Consider the following 18570-nt stretch of genomic DNA (forward strand, 5'->3'; position numbering starts at 1 on the left):
ATCCCGCCGCAACATCTCTAATAATGGCTCCATAGCACATATAAAAGCCATAGGGGACAACGGACAACCCTGCCTTACACCAGAACATACTTTCACCTTCTCAGACATCCAACCATTTATCAAAACCTTACTATATACTCCATCATACAGCATCCTTACAACATTTACAAAATCACCCGGGAATCCCATTCTCACTAATACTCTAAACAAAAACCTATGTGACAGACGATCAAACGCCTTTTCAAAATCTATCGACATCACTCTAACCTCCTGTTTCCTACTCATACTATCCCATAACAAATCTCTCAACAAACACAAATTTTCATTTATTCTTCTCCCAGGCACTCCACACACTTGTTCTTCTCCAATCACCTGCTCAACCACATCTCTCATCCTATTTGTAATTATTTTAGCAAACACCTTATAATCTACATTCAACAAAGTTATCGGCCTCCAATTCCTCACATCATTCACATCACCTTTCTTATAAATCAACACAACCACTCCACTCTTCATACTTTCCACCATTCTCTCCTTCCTCCACATATACCTATACACTTCCACCAAATCATCCTTCACAACATCCCAAATCCAAGCATAAAATTCAACAGGCAACCCATCCTCTCCAGGCGTTTTATTTCTTGACATACTATCCACAGTCCTCTTCACTTCCTCCTCTCCAATCTCTCTCATCAGAGTCCCATATTCACTACCATCCACCCTCTTATCAAGCACTCTCAACACTTCATCCTGCAAGTCCTCTTCACAATCTTTTACCGCATACAACTCTTCATAAAAATTTTTAACCACTCCCAATACAGCTTTACCTTTAACCAGACAGCCATCATCATCATACACTCTTACCATATCCTCTCTCTTCCCAATAACTTTTTTAAAGAAATATCTCGAACATTTCTCATCTTTCTCTAACTTATCAAGTTTTGCTTGATACATCAACTCTTTACCTTTCTCATTCAACCAATTTTTTAGATCACTCTTCACAACCTCAATCTGCTCACCCACACTCCAGCCATACTTCTTTAACTTATTGAGAAACACCAATCTTTTATTCAACCATTCATACTTCTTCTTCCTCCCAGCATTCCGCTTATATCCCTCTCTTTTAAAGAAAACTTTTGTTTGACCCTTAACCCATTCCCACCAACACAATATATCAGGAAAATCATTCTTTTTCTTACACCAACCCCTATACTTATTAACATATCTATCATACACTCCTTCCACTTCCAACAATTTAACATTTAATTTCCATACACCCCTCCCACTCACACAATCTGCATCCAATACTAACTCACAACACACATACTCATGATCTGAATATCCTACTTTTTCTTGCATATAATTCTTACATAACACACCCTTAGACACAAAACACATATCAAGTCTGGAACTATGACTTCCACTATCAGAATAATATGTATCTAACAAAGGACACACTCCACACGCTTCAGCCACATCCTTTAACTTAAAGTCACACACCATACTTTTAAGAATATTCCCAGATACATCCACATTCCCCTTAATTTCACAGTTGAAATCCCCCACCCACACCAAAGGTATTTTACCCGGCAGAAACCTCTTAATTACCTCCAACAACCCCACCCGCTCCTCCCTCCTTACCGGCGCATACACATTTATCAACCTAAATTTAACCCCCTGCACCTTAACCTCCACCATGATACACCTCCCCTCCTCTATTACCACATAACTACAAACTTCAAACTTAAAGCTCTTAAAAAGCACCCCTACCCCATCATTCCTATTATGCCCAGACACCGACCAAACAGCAGGACCATAAGCCCATTCTCCCTTCCCCGGAATATCATTTAGCCCACATTCCTGCAAACAAATAATGTCCGCTTTTTTCCCTGCCAAGTCCTCCAAAATTACTGTCCTTCTGACTTTACTTCTAAAGACTCTAACGTTTATAGAACCGACTAAAAAAGACATACCACCATCTTAACAACCCTAAGGAAGAATTTGACAGAAAAGAAGAAAGTTATTTAGGTAGCTTTCCTCAGCGGTGTGGGAGAAGCTTCTCCCGCAGAGCACGCATCCATGTCGCTCTCAGATAGCGGTTGATACCGATTGTCCGTAGCCACCAGCGTCGACTCCATCTGTCCACCAGAAAGCTTCCTGGCCGTCTTCTTGGGGGGACGAAAAAGATCAAAGTCATCCTCTCTCTCTCTATGTCTCTCCTCACGGTCTTCACCCTCAGAAGAAGACCACTCTTCAATTTGCGGCGACTCCTCAGCCGGGGGACTGGGAGCATCCTCAATCTCCCCTTCTTCCACTTGCACCGCCATTTGCTCCTCCTCCACCACCACTTGCTCCTCCACCACCTTCACTTGCTCCTCTACCACCACAGGACTCTGTACCTCTCCAATAATAACGCTCTCTCTTGCAGGAACCACTGCAGCCGCAGCTGCCCTCCTCCTCTCCACCATTTCCTCTTCCATTCTCCTCTCCTCCTCCCTCCTCTTCAACACTGGACAGTTCTTGTACACATGGCCAGCTTCCCCACATAGGTCACAGGTCCTCGGGTGTGGACATGCACCCGCCTCATGCCCCGGTTGCTTACAGTTCCTGCATTTCTTACTGCCAGGGCAGGCCTCCTTCACATGTCCAAACAATAGACAATTTCTACAGAAAGATGGCTGTCCGTAGTAATAGAGATAACCTCTGAAACCAGCAATGGTAAAGTTCGCCGGAGGGTGCTTAACGCCTCCAATGCAATCTCCATCAAGCCGCAACTTCACAAAGAACTTATACGTGCCATTAAATACACCAATGCTGCTTGTCTGCTTAGTACCACCAGCAATAGACTCACAATAGATGCTCAAGAAGTTCTTAATCATAGAGACATCAACAAACGGATTGTACATGTGGATAAACAAAGTCTTTGTCCCCATTTCAAAAAGGGGATAAAAGGACACATCCCGCAAAACCTCACTTCCACTGTTCCGTTTTAAGCACTCATAAAAGTTCTGGCAGTCAGCATCATATAAGAAGGACACGTCATAAATACCTTGGCGCTTGTTCTCCTGGACACAAGAGAGGTCGCTCAAGGAAAATCCTGCCAGTCGCTCCACAATGGTATGGCCGATGTATTCAATGCTGTTTCTTAGACGATCCGTGGTTAGCACCTTGATGCGTACGGTCTTCTCCACTGCAGACATGTTGGATCCAGCCATCTTTCCAAATCTGTCGGTAACGAGTACCACAGTCTTGATCACCTACGCAGCTAGTCGCGGCGCAGTTCACTCGCACCCTCAGCGCCGACCGAGGCAATAAACCCCGATCTTAGCCAAAAGGCCGAGAAGCGATAACCGTGAAAGGGGCGGGCCCAACAAGGTCCCCTTCATGGGCACTATCACTGCTTGCTGTCAGGGAGGCTGCCAGACAATTTTCCATGCACACTCTGGGCTGGGGGGCAGTCAACCACCAGTACACACAGCAGAACCTAAACCCATACCATTATTGCTAAGCAGCAAGACAGGGGCCCATTGCACTCCCACGGGGCCTTTTTAAATGCAATCCATAACTCGGATTTGCCAGGAACCCTTCTTACTCCTCCTACTTGCATGTGACACTGGGCTTAGGATCTGCATAGGAAACACACACACAAGCACACACCTACCTTTGTTGCCTGCAGATGCCTCCTTGGCTGTCCCCAAACGGTATTAAACCAACACCCACGGGAAGCTGTAAGCATAGAGGACATGCCTGCACCCCATTGGACTTACCTGTGTGGGTTAAATCCGGGTTATTTGACAACCTATGGCGGTGATGGTTCTGCTCAGGCAGAGCAGTGCTGATGCTCCTCATAAAGCTGTCGCTGCTGTGAAGGTTCTAGGTGACATCACAAATCCCTATGGTTACATACACAACAAAGCTGGGTTGTTGTTGTTTACACTCTGCAAGGCCTGTGGAAGTGAGTGACATCATAGCACTGTAGTTCTGAGGGTTCAAGATGGATGCAACAATCTCCTGTTGCTTCTATGAAGGCCGTAATAGACGACATCACCAAACAGCTCCATAGTCACATACACAGCAAAGGAGAGATGTTGTTTACACCTAGTGATGTCAGTGGTATTGAGTGACATCACAGCACAGTGCTAAGGCTCCTGGGCCTGGACACAGCAGCGGCTGCAATATCTCAACGGAGAATACGTTTATATCTATGTGTGTGTGTGCGCATATATATATATATATATATATATATATATATATATATATATATTTCTCCGCCGAAATCACTTTTAAACCCATTTCCACCTTTTTTTCCCTTCTCTTCCTCTTACTTTTTTTTCACGTTTTTTTACGTTTTTCTCCTTTTCGCCTCTTTTCTGGGCGTATTATTCTTCTTTTTCTTCTTTTTTTTCGTCTAATGCATACCCCATCAGTGCAGCAATGCTTATTCAATACCGCCAGCAGATGGAGACACTGGGGGATAATTTTCTAAGGATTTATACTGATTTTTCCTGTCTGAATTTGTCGCACAGAAAGTTGCAGGCCAAATATGTGTGACATTTCTGCGACTTTAGCTTCTAGAGCATTTTTACAACATTATACATAGGTGCTGAATACATAAAAAGCGACTGTTCAGCGACAGACAAGTCGCATCGGCTGAAAGTAGGCCAGAATGTCAGTCCATGTTGGAGCAGGTTTAGATACAGTCTAAAGCATAGATCTCAAAGTCTGTGCACAGAATTTAGCAAGGGCCTCGCACCTTCTGATGCATCAGGTAGGTGCACAATAGCATAGCCTAACCCTCTGTACTTTGGTCTATATTGATGCGGGACATAGACAGCCAGCTGATGACCAATCCATTAGTGCAATGGATGGCTGGAAGCATTTGTCTTTGCCTTTGCAATACCACAGAAGCAATGCATGGTCAATGTACAGCAATGACACACCTGTGTGAACAGCCAGGAGACCCCCCCCCCCCCCATGTTATGTTACATAGTTACATAGTTAGTACGGTCGAAAAAAGACATATGTCCATCAAGTTCAACCAGGGAATTAAGGGGTAGGGGTGTGGCGCGATATTGGGGAAGGGATGAGATTTTATATTTCTTCATAAGCATTAATCTTATTTTGTCAATTAGGAACATTCAGCACCCACCCGCTATCAAGGCAGCTGCCTATCATGTCATGCCCTACCTGCACAGGTGTGCTGGCTACTCAAATGATCCAATTAAGGAGGCCATTTAGTCAGCAGCAGCAGAAGTCCTGTGCCTGGACGCTCCAACAGGGGCCAGACACAAGCAGAAGCAGAAGCAGCAGAAGCAGCAGCAGCACCACCTTTTGTTTTTTGCCTGCAGCAGCAGCAAGGCCCACAGGGCTGGCTAGCTGGCTAGCCAGCAAGCAGGTAGCAATGAAAGTAGGAATCTTTCTTTTTAACCCTGTAAGGGGGTGGTGCACTGTACCCGAAGATACTGCCATATCGGGTCAATGCATAGGGCGACGGAAGCAAGCTTCGAAATCGGCCCCCGTTCTCAAAAATCCATTTAATATATGGTCCCCAGATAGGGGACGTATCAGATATTAAACTGATAAGAACAGATTTTTTTTTTTTTTTTTTTTTTTTTTTTAAACCTTCAGGTTTGGACATTAAAACATCATAATCCAACTCCATACTTCGTCACTTAGACTTTCTGAAGTAAAGTCCAACTCATCATTAGGTCTTTCTTTTTATTTTCAATTTCAAACAAACATAAATACCATCACCAATTACAAACTTACAAGATATCTCCATTTCAAAAACTTCCATATCCCCTCAGCATCCTTATCCCCCAAATTCTTCCTATCACACAAATAAACAACATATAACCTATCTAGAATCATCTTAATACAACCCTCCACCGACACGTTTTTTCTTTTGAATACACATAAATTCCTAACATCCCAAAGTACTTCTTTAATAATGGCAAGCAACACAAAAAAAACCCTTTCCTTATCTCTCCCTACCATACTAAGTCCAAACATAACCACATCATACGACATATACCTTATACCAGTCAATTCTTTAAACAGCAATCTCATCCCTTTCCACACACCTTGCGCCATTTCACAATTCCAAAATACATGCATCACACTCTCAATCCCATCACACTCATCTCTTGGACACCTCTCATACCTTCCAATCCCTCTATTTCTTTGAAATTCTCTTACCGGTAACGCACCATGCAAACTCTGCCATGCTATCTCACGTTGTCTATTTGTTACTCCAACAGTCATTATACTCTTCCACACTCTCCCCACATCTACAGCTCTCACCATATTAATTGAACATTCAACTTCGTCTTTTTTAATGTACCCAATCATACTCTTTTTACTCACAAACACTTCTGGACCCACACCAATCAACCTATAATTCTCCAAAAATTTCACCACATATACATACCAACTAGGACACACAAAAGCATAAGGCACTCTCAAATCTCTTTCCAACCAACCCAATTTACATAACACACTGCCACCCAAATATCTCACCATACATGCACAACTCTTTTCACCTCCCATCATTCTTTTCAAAGCAAAAACAATATTCACACCCAGATACACATCAACATTCGGAAAGTCCATTCCTCCATTTTTACCATCTTTCATTACAATCTCTCTCTTAACTCTTTCCATCTTTGTACCCCACAAAAACACAAATAACATTCTTTTCACCTTTCGCAAAACCATATAACTTGGCGGAAACACAACAGCAACATATAACAGTATTGGCAAAATCACACTCTTCACTATCATAACCTTACCAACCATTGACAACTCTCTCAACCTCCAAAAATTCAATTTCTTTTGCACTCTCTTCCCCACATCCTCCCAACTATTTCTACCATCCAACCGTTCATCCATCTTCACCCCCAACACCTGAATAGGCCCTTCCACCCCTTCCATACCAACATCCTCACTCTGAGTCACACCACCAAAACATTTATATTCACTCTTTCCCCAATTGACCTTAAAACCAGACGCACCACAAAACAGACTTACCAATAACTTGGATCTTCTTACAGCCGCAACAGATTCACTTACCACACATACATCATCCATATAAGCCAACACTTTAACCTCTTTACCACGACCCCCCGGAACTCTCACACCTCTCACACATTTATCCTTACGCAATAATTCTAATAATGGTTCCATAGCACAAATAAAAGCAATAGGTGACAAGGGACATCCCTGTCTCACCCCTGAACATACTTTAATCTCCTCAGTCATCCATCCATTAATCAGAATCTTACTATACACTTCCTTATATAACATTCTCACAATATTCACAAAATCACCTGGAAACCCCATTTTAACTAGCACCTTAAACAAAAACCCATGCGACAAACGGTCAAAAGCTTTTTCAAAATCAATTGACAACACACGAACCACCTGCTTTCTACACATACCATCCCACAATATATCTCTCAACAAACACAAATTCTCACTAATTCTTCTTCCTGGCACACCACACACTTGCTCCTCCCCAATCACTTGCTCTATCACGTCCCTCATTCTATTTGTAATCAGCTTTGCAAATATTTTATAATCCACATTCAACAAAGTTATCGGCCTCCAATTCCTTACATCATTCACATCCCCTTTCTTATAAATCAAAACCACTATCCCACTCTTCATACTTTCCACCAATCTTCCATTAGCCCACATATACTTAAAGATACTCTCCATATCATCCTTCAGTACATCCCACAATTTCACATAAAACTCAGCCGGCAACCCATCCTCTCCAGGAGTCTTATTTTTAGCCATACTATCAACCGTCCTTTTAATTTCTTCCATTCCAATCTCTCTCATTAAACTCTCATACTCATTACAATCTACCTTCTTATCAATCACTTCCAGCACTTCCTCAGCCAAACCCCTATCACACTGTTTGACTGCATATAAGTCCTCATAAAACTCTTTCACCACATTCAGTACAGCTTTGCCTCTCACCAAACCACCATCCTTATCATACACACTCACTAAATCATCCTTTCTCCCAATCACTTTCTTAAAAAAATATCTTGAACACTTTTCATCCTTCTCCAATTTGTCCACTTTTGCTCGGTACATTTTTTTTTTTTTTTTTTTTATCTAAAGCCGAGGAACGTGCTTTCGATTCACCCAAAGTGCAAGAAAAAGTGCAAACGTGTTACACTAAAAAAACGTGCACAAAGGATGCGGTCTATCGCAAGCCCTTCTCCGATAGGAGAGAGGCCCCCCAACAAACCTTACCCTTCGCCTGCGGACCAAAAGGTACCTGCGAGGTTCCAGGTTCGATGTCCCTTTTCGCCGAAGCTACTAGGGGACCACAAATGCTCCCGGCATCCCCCTTGGCGTTAGCCAAGGTATCTGCCCGCAGAGCCGATTACGGTAGGTACCCTGCCAAAGCAGGAGTACCCGGGGTGTTTGCAGGGAGGTGCGGAACCTAATGGCCACACACACCTCCCCTAGACCGCCAGGAGGGACACCCAGAAGGGCTACCGCATCCTGACAAATCCTGTGAACACACAACACGCAAAAAGTGACACAGTGAGACAAAAAAGAAATAAATAAGTGAATGTGTGCAGATATACTGCCCGGACATCCGGCCGGATCTATAAAAATTTCTCTGATCCTAGCCAGAAGGCCGGGAATCAAGAGGTGAGTGCCACAAGGTGAAGAGATTATGGTGCCCGTGCTTCAACTCAGTGAGTCTATTCTCCCAGTGAGTTTCGGCACCTCGGGGTCACCACTCCCCGAGGCACAAAAGTACCTCGGCTCTAGACCCTCTCAGCCTCATGGCGAGACCCGGAGGGAACAGGTCACATCGGGGCAGCCGTCGAGCTGATTCCTCAGAACCAGCCCCGGAAAGCCCTGGTACACCTGCATCCTCCATGCAGCACCCATCCCCACCAGCCCCATACCGGCGTTACTGTACACCGGCATGAAAAACTGATAAGAACAGATACTACACTTGATCTTAGCCAAAAGGCCGAGAAGCGATAACCGTGAAAGGGGCGGGCCCAACAAGGTGCCCTTCATGGGCACTATCACTGCTTGCTGTCAGGGAGGCTGCCAGACAATTTTCCATGCACACTCTGGGCTGGGGGGCAGTCAACCACCAGTACACACAGCAGAACCTAAACCCATACCATTATTGCTAAGCAGCAAGACAGGGGCCCATTGCACTCCCACGGGGCCTTTTTAAATGCAATCCATAACCCGGATTTGCCAGGAACCCTTCTTACTCCTCCTACTTGCATGTGACACTGGGCTTAGGATCTGCATAGGAAACACACACACAAGCACACACCTACCTTTGTTGCCTGCAGATGCCTCCTTGGCTGTCCCCAAACGGTATCAAACCAACACCCACGGGAAGCTGTAAGCATAGAGGACATGCCTGCACCCCATTGGACTTACCTGTGTGGGTTAAATCCGGGTTATTTGACAACCTATGGCGGTGATGGTTCTGCTCAGGCAGAGCAGTGCTGATGCTCCTCATAAAGCTGTCGCTGCTGTGAAGGTTCTAGGTGACATCACAAATCCCTATGGTTACATACACAACAAAGCTGGGTTGTTGTTGTTTACACTCTGCAAGGCCTGTGGAAGTGAGTGACATCATAGCACTGTAGTTCTGAGGGTTCTAGATGGATGCAACAATCTCCTGTTGCTTCTATGAAGGCCATAATAGACGACATCACCAAACAGCTCCATAGTCACATACACAGCAAAGGAGAGATGTTGTTTACACCTAGTGATGTCAGTGGTATTGAGTGACATCACAGCACAGTGCTAAGGCTCCTGGGCCTGGACACAGCAGCGGCTGCAATATCTCAACGGAGAATACGTTTATATATATGTGTGTGTGTGCGCGTATATATATATATATATATATATATATATATATATATATATATATATATTTCTCCGCCGAAATCACTTTTAAACCCATTTCCACCTTTTTTTCCCTTCTCTTCCTCTTACTTTTTTTTCACGTTTTTTTACGTTTTTCTCCTTTTCGCCTCTTTTCTGGGCGTATTATTCTTCTTTTTCTTCTTTTTTTTTCGTCTAATGCATACCCCATCAGTGCAGCAATGCTTATTCAATACCGCCAGCAGATGGAGACACTGGGGGATAATTTTCTAAGGATTTATACTGATTTTTCCTGTCTGAATTTGTCGCACAGAAAGTTGCAGGCCAAATATGTGTGACATTTCTGCGACTTTAGCTTCTAGAGCATTTTTACAACATTATACATAGGTGCTGAATACATAAAAAGCGACTGTTCAGCGACAGACAAGTCGCATCGGCTGAAAGTAGGCCAGAATGTCAGTCCATGTTGGAGCAGGTTTAGATACAGTCTAAAGCATAGATCTCAAAGTCTGTGCACAGAATTTAGCAAGGGCCTCGCACCTTCTGATGCATCAGGTAGGTGCACAATAGCATAGCCTAACCCTCTGTACTTTGGTCTATATTGATGCGGGACATAGACAGCCAGCTGATGACCAATCCATTAGTGCAATGGATGGCTGGAAGCATTTGTCTTTGCCTTTGCAATACCACAGAAGCAATGCATGGTCAATGTACAGCAATGACACACCTGTGTGAACAGCCAGGAGACCCCCCCCCCCCCCCCCCATGTTATGTTACATAGTTACATAGTTAGTACGGTCGAAAAAAGACATATGTCCATCAAGTTCAACCAGGGAATTAAGGGGTAGGGGTGTGGCGCGATATTGGGGAAGGGATGAGATTTTATATTTCTTCATAAGCATTAATCTTATTTTGTCAATTAGGAACATTCAGCACCCACCCGCTATCAAGGCAGCTGCCTATCATGTCATGCCCTACCTGCACAGGTGTGCTGGCTACTCAAATGATCCAATTAAGGAGGCCATTTAGTCAGCAGCAGCAGAAGTCCTGTGCCTGGACGCTCCAACAGCGGCCAGACACAAGCAGAAGCAGAAGCAGCAGAAGCAGCAGCAGCACCACCTTTTGTTTTTTGGCTGCAGCAGCAGCAAGGCCCACAGGGCTGGCTAGCTGGCTAGCCAGCAAGCAGGTAGCAATGAAAGTAGGAATCTTTCTTTTTAACCCTGTAAGGGGGTGGTGCACTGTACCCGAAGATACTGCCATATCGGGTCAATGCATAGGGCGACGGAAGCAAGCTTCGAAATCGGCCCCCGTTCTCAAAAATCCATTTAATATATGGTCCCCAGATAGGGGACGTATCAGATATTAAACTGATAAGAACAGATACTACACTTGATCTTAGCCAAAAGGCCGAGAAGCGATAACCGTGAAAGGGGCGGGCCCAACAAGGTGCCCTTCATGGGCACTATCACTGCTTGCTGTCAGGGAGGCTGCCAGACAATTTTCCATGCACACTCTGGGCTGGGGGGCAGTCAACCACCAGTACACACAGCAGAACCTAAACCCATACCATTATTGCTAAGCAGCAAGACAGGGGCCCATTGCACTCCCACGGGGCCTTTTTAAATGCAATCCATAACCCGGATTTGCCAGGAACCCTTCTTACTCCTCCTACTTGCATGTGACACTGGGCTTAGGATCTGCATAGGAAACACACACACAAGCACACACCTACCTTTGTTGCCTGCAGATGCCTCCTTGGCTGTCCCCAAACGGTATCAAACCAACACCCACGGGAAGCTGTAAGCATAGAGGACATGCCTGCACCCCATTGGACTTACCTGTGTGGGTTAAATCCGGGTTATTTGACAACCTATGGCGGTGATGGTTCTGCTCAGGCAGAGCAGTGCTGATGCTCCTCATAAAGCTGTCGCTGCTGTGAAGGTTCTAGGTGACATCACAAATCCCTATGGTTACATACACAACAAAGCTGGGTTGTTGTTGTTTACACTCTGCAAGGCCTGTGGAAGTGAGTGACATCATAGCACTGTAGTTCTGAGGGTTCTAGATGGATGCAACAATCTCCTGTTGCTTCTATGAAGGCCATAATAGACGACATCACCAAACAGCTCCATAGTCACATACACAGCAAAGGAGAGATGTTGTTTACACCTAGTGATGTCAGTGGTATTGAGTGACATCACAGCACAGTGCTAAGGCTCCTGGGCCTGGACACAGCAGCGGCTGCAATATCTCAACGGAGAATACGTTTATATATATGTGTGTGTGTGCGCGTATATATATATATATATATATATATATATATATATATATTTCTCCGCCGAAATCACTTTTAAACCCATTTCCACCTTTTTTTCCCTTCTCTTCCTCTTACTTTTTTTTCACGTTTTTTTACGTTTTTCTCCTTTTCGCCTCTTTTCTGGGCGTATTATTCTTCTTTTTCTTCTTTTTTTTCGTCTAATGCATACCCCATCAGTGCAGCAATGCTTATTCAATACCGCCAGCAGATGGAGACACTGGGGGATAATTTTCTAAGGATTTATACTGATTTTTCCTGTCTGAATTTGTCGCACAGAAAGTTGCAGGCCAAATATGTGTGACATTTCTGCGACTTTAGCTTCTAGAGCATTTTTACAACATTATACATAGGTGCTGAATACATAAAAAGCGACTGTTCAGCGACAGACAAGTCGCATCGGCTGAAAGTAGGCCAGAATGTCAGTCCATGTTGGAGCAGGTTTAGATACAGTCTAAAGTATAGATCTCAAAGTCTGTGCACAGAATTTAGCAAGGGCCTCGCACCTTCTGATGCATCAGGTAGGTGCACAATAGCATAGCCTAACCCTCTGTACTTTGGTCTATATTGATGCGGGACATAGACAGCCAGCTGATGACCAATCCATTAGTGCAATGGATGGCTGGAAGCATTTGTCTTTGCCTTTGCAATACCACAGAAGCAATGCATGGTCAATGTACAGCAATGACACACCTGTGTGAACAGCCAGGAGACCCCCCCCCCCCCCCCATGTTATGTTACATAGTTACATAGTTAGTACGGTCGAAAAAAGACATATGTCCATCAAGTTCAACCAGGGAATTAAGGGGTAGGGGTGTGGCGCGATATTGGGGAAGGGATGAGATTTTATATTTCTTCATAAGCATTAATCTTATTTTGTCAATTAGGAACATTCAGCACCCACCCGCTATCAAGGCAGCTGCCTATCATGTCATGCCCTACCTGCACAGGTGTGCTGGCTACTCAAATGATCCAATTAAGGAGGCCATTTAGTCAGCAGCAGCAGAAGTCCTGTGCCTGGACGCTCCAACAGCGGCCAGACACAAGCAGAAGCAGAAGCAGCAGAAGCAGCAGCAGCACCACCTTTTGTTTTTTGGCTGCAGCAGCAGCAAGGCCCACAGGGCTGGCTAGCTGGCTAGCCAGCAAGCAGGTAGCAATGAAAGTAGGAATCTTTCTTTTTAACCCTGTAAGGGGGTGGTGCACTGTACCCGAAGATACTGCCATATCGGGTCAATGCATAGGGCGACGGAAGCAAGCTTCGAAATCGGCCCCCGTTCTCAAAAATCCATTTAATATATGGTCCCCAGATAGGGGACGTATCAGATATTAAACTGATAAGAACAGATTTTTTTTTTTAACTTGACTACCCTTACGGGGGCAACTTTATTAAAAATTAAATAATGTTGACAAAGTTGTGCAAATATGTCAATAAATACAGTTACATATAAATAACATATTTACAACATATTAAAACATAAAATGGGCACTTGGTGGCTTTACAAGATAGAATTCCATTCTTTTAAAAACCATTTTCTAGATAAAAGCGGAAATCTCTTCTTGTCTAAAAGATAGTACTGGTACATTTCATAAAAACAGATAGATAAAATGTCCTTCACAGATAAAACCTCATGCTTGAACAATAAAATATTCCTGGCCTTCCACAGAGCTGCCTTCACACAGTTTATGATCTTCCATGCAATAGTCTCTTGAGTCCGTGTTGGGCATTCCAGGCAACCATAAAAAACCACTGCAATATTTAAGTCTTTTAGTCCAGTTATCCTTTTTACCAGAGGGAGTATCTTTGTCCATATTTTCTGCGAGTAAAAACAAGTCCATATTAGATGGTGCACGGTCTCCTCTTGTCGGCATCCCTCCCTCGGGCAGGTTGCAGAGTTGGATAATCCTCTTCGGTGCTGGAATGCCCGGCATGGAAGACACTCGTGTGCGCAGCTCCAGGCCAGGTCCTTCTGTGAATTAAAAAGATAATTAATACTCAACATCTTCCAAATCTGTATACACTTCTGTTCGTTAAAATTTTTGATGGGAGTCACGGTACTGGTTTCTTTTATTTCCTTTAGTAGTTTTTTGCTATTGCACAGATCCTGAACACTTTTACCTTTAAAATTATATAAGTTTAAAATTTTTCCTAAAATCATGTATTGAGGGGGTAAATTCAAAGAATAAGGGCAACTTAAAACTGTAGAAAACCAGCCGTTCCTCCGCATAAAATAACCAGTATTAAAACGAACAAAATAAGACCAGTAGCTATCTTTAAAAACAGTAGTAAAACACATGCTAAAAAACTTTATTAAAAGGAAAGCTTTAAAATCTGGAAAATCCTTACCGCCCCTGGAGTTCGGTTTTATCACAATTTGTCTCTTTAATTTTTCGCTCTTAGAACTCCAAAAGAAAGTAAAACAAGCTTTTGTTATTTTCTTTAGAACCATTTCGGGGGGTGGGAAAACCAGACTTAAATACAATAAAATAGGTAAAAGCACCATTTTTGTAATTAAAACCTTCCCTTCCATCGTAAGTTCTCGCATGTTCCACATACATATTTTCTTATTTATTTTTTGAGCCACCAAGTCCCAGCTATTAAAACCATTATTAGACTCGTCAAAGGAGACACCTAAAATCTGCACCGACTCAGACACAGGGACGGGCACATCATACAAAGGCATTCCGCCTATGTTTAAAATGTTACTTTTGTTAAAATTGACTTTAAAACCGGAGGCACAATTAAAATATTGAATCTGTTTTAGCGTCTTCTGAAGCGATGGGGTGTCCCTGCAAAACACCGCAACATCGTCCATGTACCCCACTACCTTCGCCTCTAGTCCCCCTCCTCCTGGCAGGGGGACTCCATGGATCTGCTTATCCTTTCGTATTGTACATAAAAGAGGCTCTATTGCGCAAATGAAGAGTAGTGGGGACAAGGGACACCCCTGCTTCACTCCGGAATTTAAAATCACGCCCTGTGTCTTAAAACCATTTACTAAAATTTTACTAGTACAGTTATCATAAAAAGCTCTAAGAGACAATAAAAAGCCATCAGGTATACCCATTTTCTCTAAAACCTTAAAAAGATAAAAATGTGACACCCTGTCGAAAGCTTTTTCAAAATCTATGGATAAAACCGCCAGCTTTCCTTTTCTTAATTTGGTGTCGCTAATTACATCCTTTAAAAGGTTTAGGTTCTCCCATAAACTCCTCCCAGGCACCCCACAGACTTGGTTTGTATGAATTATTTTATGGATTACGTTCTTTAAGCGGTTAGCACACAGTTTCGCCATTATTTTATAGTCGCAGTTCAGAAGGGTGATTGGTCTCCAGTTTTTGAGTTCCGACCGGTCTCCCTTTTTGAATAGCAGGGAGACATCACCCTTCTTCCATGAGCCTGGGAGGATTTTAGACTTAAAGACTTCCGTAAAAAGGGAGAACAAATCTTCTTTTAAAATACCATAAAAAGTAACATAAAATTCAATGGGTATACCATCCGGCCCAGGCACTTTACCTGTTTTAAAACTCTTGACGGTCTCTAAAATCTCCTGCTCTGAAATATTCTGCAATAAAAAAGACTGTGAGACAGGATCTAAAAAATTGGTGATCTCCTTTAACGAGTCATTCATAAAACATTCATCAATATGTTTTACATTAAAAAGATCCGCATAAAACTCTTGCACCTTTTTTAAAATACCCTGTACATCATTCACTCCTTCAATGTTTTCTATTAACCTTCTATTTTCATGTATTTTCTTAAAAAAATACCTGGAGCAGGTCTCGTTTTCCTCAAGATGCTGTATTCGAGACCTAAAGATAATTTCTTTTCCTTTCTGCTCCAGGCACTTAGTTATTTCTTTTTTAAGATCATGTACCTCCTTCTCCACCTCCATCCCATGTGCTCTGAATTTGTACAGGGTTTGCAGACAAGTATTTAGAATATTATAAAATTCACGTTTTTCTTTAGCTTTCCTAACCCCAACACGGATAAAAAATTCTTTTATTTTTAGTTTCATTTTTTCCCACCAGATACTGGTGGGAGTGTTGGGGTCTTTTACTCGTCTGCATTCCTTGTAAAAGGTGATAAAATCTGATAAAACCTGCGGATCTTCTAAAAGGGACACGTTTAACTTCCAGGCATTCCTACCAGTTCTCCTTTTAAAATCACTTTTAACTTTAAAATACAATAATTTATGGTCAGAAAAAACATTGGTAAAAAGATCACAGTTAAAAGGCAGTACTTGATAAGAACAAAAAATAAAATCTATCCTGGAGCTACAGCTTGCATTGCTCCAGGTAACACCGTCTTCCTCTGGTACGTTAAAATTACATTTTTTAAAAACATCAGTGAGATTAAAATCTAAAATCAAGTTTTTTAACATAAAAGACGTCTTATCATAGTTCCTACTCACTGCGTTCGAAAAACGGCGTTCTCCCCTTAAAATACAATTAAAATCACCTGATAAAACAAGAGGACTAGAATTGTTAATAAAAAGGGGTAAAATCTCCAACATTTTTATTCTTTCATTCTTATCAGGAGAACCATAAAAATTTAAAAACTGCCATTTAATACCATTAATAAAAGCGCTGACCAATAAAATTCTGCCTGGTAAAATTTCGTTAAAACTCTCAATTAAAACGTTCCCTTTAAAAAGTATGGCGACCCCTGCTGATCTGGACTCATTTGATCCAGACCAGACTGATGGACCGTGCACCCAATCATCTTCATATTCTTTATAATTTAATCTGTGCGGGATGCCACATTCCTGCAGGAAAAGGACGGAAGCAGCAAAAACCGACAAGTAATTAAATAGGGCAACCCTTCTTACTCTGGCGCTCACACTTCTCACGTTCAAGGACAGACCGGACAACTCAGCCATGGGAATGTACAAGAAAACGTCTTACACCTCTGATTCCCCCTCCGAAGCCTCATACCCCCCAAAATCTGACTCAACTGTACGCATAGAGGAAGCAGGAGAGGAGGCACCATCACTCAGCCGACCCCCCTCCTCCATCATGATTGAGGCATAGTTGTTCTCGGGCATCCTGGCAATCAGGGCTCCAGACTCATTGGGTTCTTCCACCTCTTGCCCCTCCATAGGGGTCGGGTGTTCACTTAGTTCCGTCTCTGGTACCTCAGAGACGGTCACCCCTGAAACCTCCTCCTGGCAGGGAGGAGGGGGGGTATCCCCTATGGGGACCTGTGGAGGAACGTCACTTGGGTTCCCTGCATCCGCAGGTACTTCCATCGGCTCCCCCTGGACCGCCTCCGAATAGAGTCTTCTGGAGCCCCTCCGCCTTTTAACCTTCACCTCTCCACCCGGATCATCGCTCTCAGGGGGACCCTGAGCCAGAGGTTGCTGAGGAGCGGATTCGGCCGCCGTCCGCTCCTCTCTTAACCCAGCATGCTCCTGGGGGCCAGTTTTTTCACCACTTGCACGTTTTTTGGCCATCCTCTGCTCTTTAGGGTCCCCTCCTTTTGCCTGAGGGGGGTCTTTCTCCTTCTCCATCTCACCGCTTACCTCTTGTGGGGGGGTAATCACTGGCTCTGCTTGCCTCGGCTGGTGTCCCGGTTGCTGTCCTTGCTGCCTCCAGGGTTGCCACTGCTGCTCCGTCCTATGTCTGTGGGGACAAGAGGAGAAAAGGTGACCGAATTGTTGACAGAAATTGCACCTCCCTCCTCTTGTGCATTTCTCTGTCTCGTGCTGTGTGCTACCACATTTTTTGCATGTACTTTCACAGTTTTCTTTTGTGTGTCCATATCTGTGACACTTCCTGCAGTAGCTTGGCATCCCCGCATAAAAGAGGTCGCCACACATATTATTTATTTTAAAACGAGCTGGTGGTAGTTGTATTCCCCCTGGCAATCTGTCATCTTTTTTGCATGTAACCTGAAATCTCCACTTAGATGTCCAGATGCCACAGCTGTTCATGATTTTTCCTCTGCACTCAACCTTACTAAAATAGACTTGTAAAAACAACTCAACATCGTGTAGGTTGGCGAAAGGGGAATACATCTTTACTACCACCAGCTTAATATCGTCTAGAACGTGCTCAATAATCCGGACACCCTGAAGCTTTTTGTCTTTACTCGCAGCAGCTCTGGTAACAAAATCTCTGTGGATGCCATTTTGTGTGAACGTCACATCAAAAATTTTACGCTTCGGGTAGTCCTGGATTGCCAATATCTCGCCCTTCTGTATTCCGAAAACTCCTCCGAGCACGTCCTCTACTACGAATTTCAAATCGTCCGCCCTTTTGGTATCATCCGTGAGAATGACTCTCACGGTGTTTTTGATCCTTGCGTATGCCGGCACAGAACCTGGATCCGGATCATCATCCATGGTTCTAACCTCTCTCCACCC

General features: G+C 43.5%; 3 non-coding genes and 1 pseudogene across 3 annotated transcripts; all 4 read right to left on the reverse strand.

Annotated features, from left to right (window-relative positions):
- Positions 1-5437: 5437 nt before the first annotated feature.
- On the reverse strand, positions 5438-5625 carry LOC130344601 (U2 spliceosomal RNA). Its single transcript, XR_008883496.1, has one exon. It is a non-coding gene; the product is annotated as a U2 spliceosomal RNA (small nuclear RNA).
- A 3206-nt stretch (positions 5626-8831) lies between these two features.
- LOC130344602 (U2 spliceosomal RNA) lies at positions 8832-9019 on the reverse strand. Its single transcript, XR_008883498.1, has one exon. It is a non-coding gene; the product is annotated as a U2 spliceosomal RNA (small nuclear RNA).
- Positions 9020-11119: 2100 nt separating this feature from the next.
- LOC130344636 (U2 spliceosomal RNA) lies at positions 11120-11310 on the reverse strand. Its single transcript, XR_008883523.1, has one exon. It is a non-coding gene; the product is annotated as a U2 spliceosomal RNA (small nuclear RNA).
- A 2087-nt stretch (positions 11311-13397) lies between these two features.
- LOC130344594 (U2 spliceosomal RNA) lies at positions 13398-13602 on the reverse strand (annotated as a pseudogene).
- Between the last annotated feature and the right edge of the window lie 4968 nt (positions 13603-18570).

This window comes from Hyla sarda, unplaced genomic scaffold (assembly GCF_029499605.1).
Source record: "Hyla sarda isolate aHylSar1 unplaced genomic scaffold, aHylSar1.hap1 scaffold_723, whole genome shotgun sequence".
Lineage (NCBI taxonomy): Eukaryota > Metazoa > Chordata > Amphibia > Anura > Hylidae > Hyla > Hyla sarda.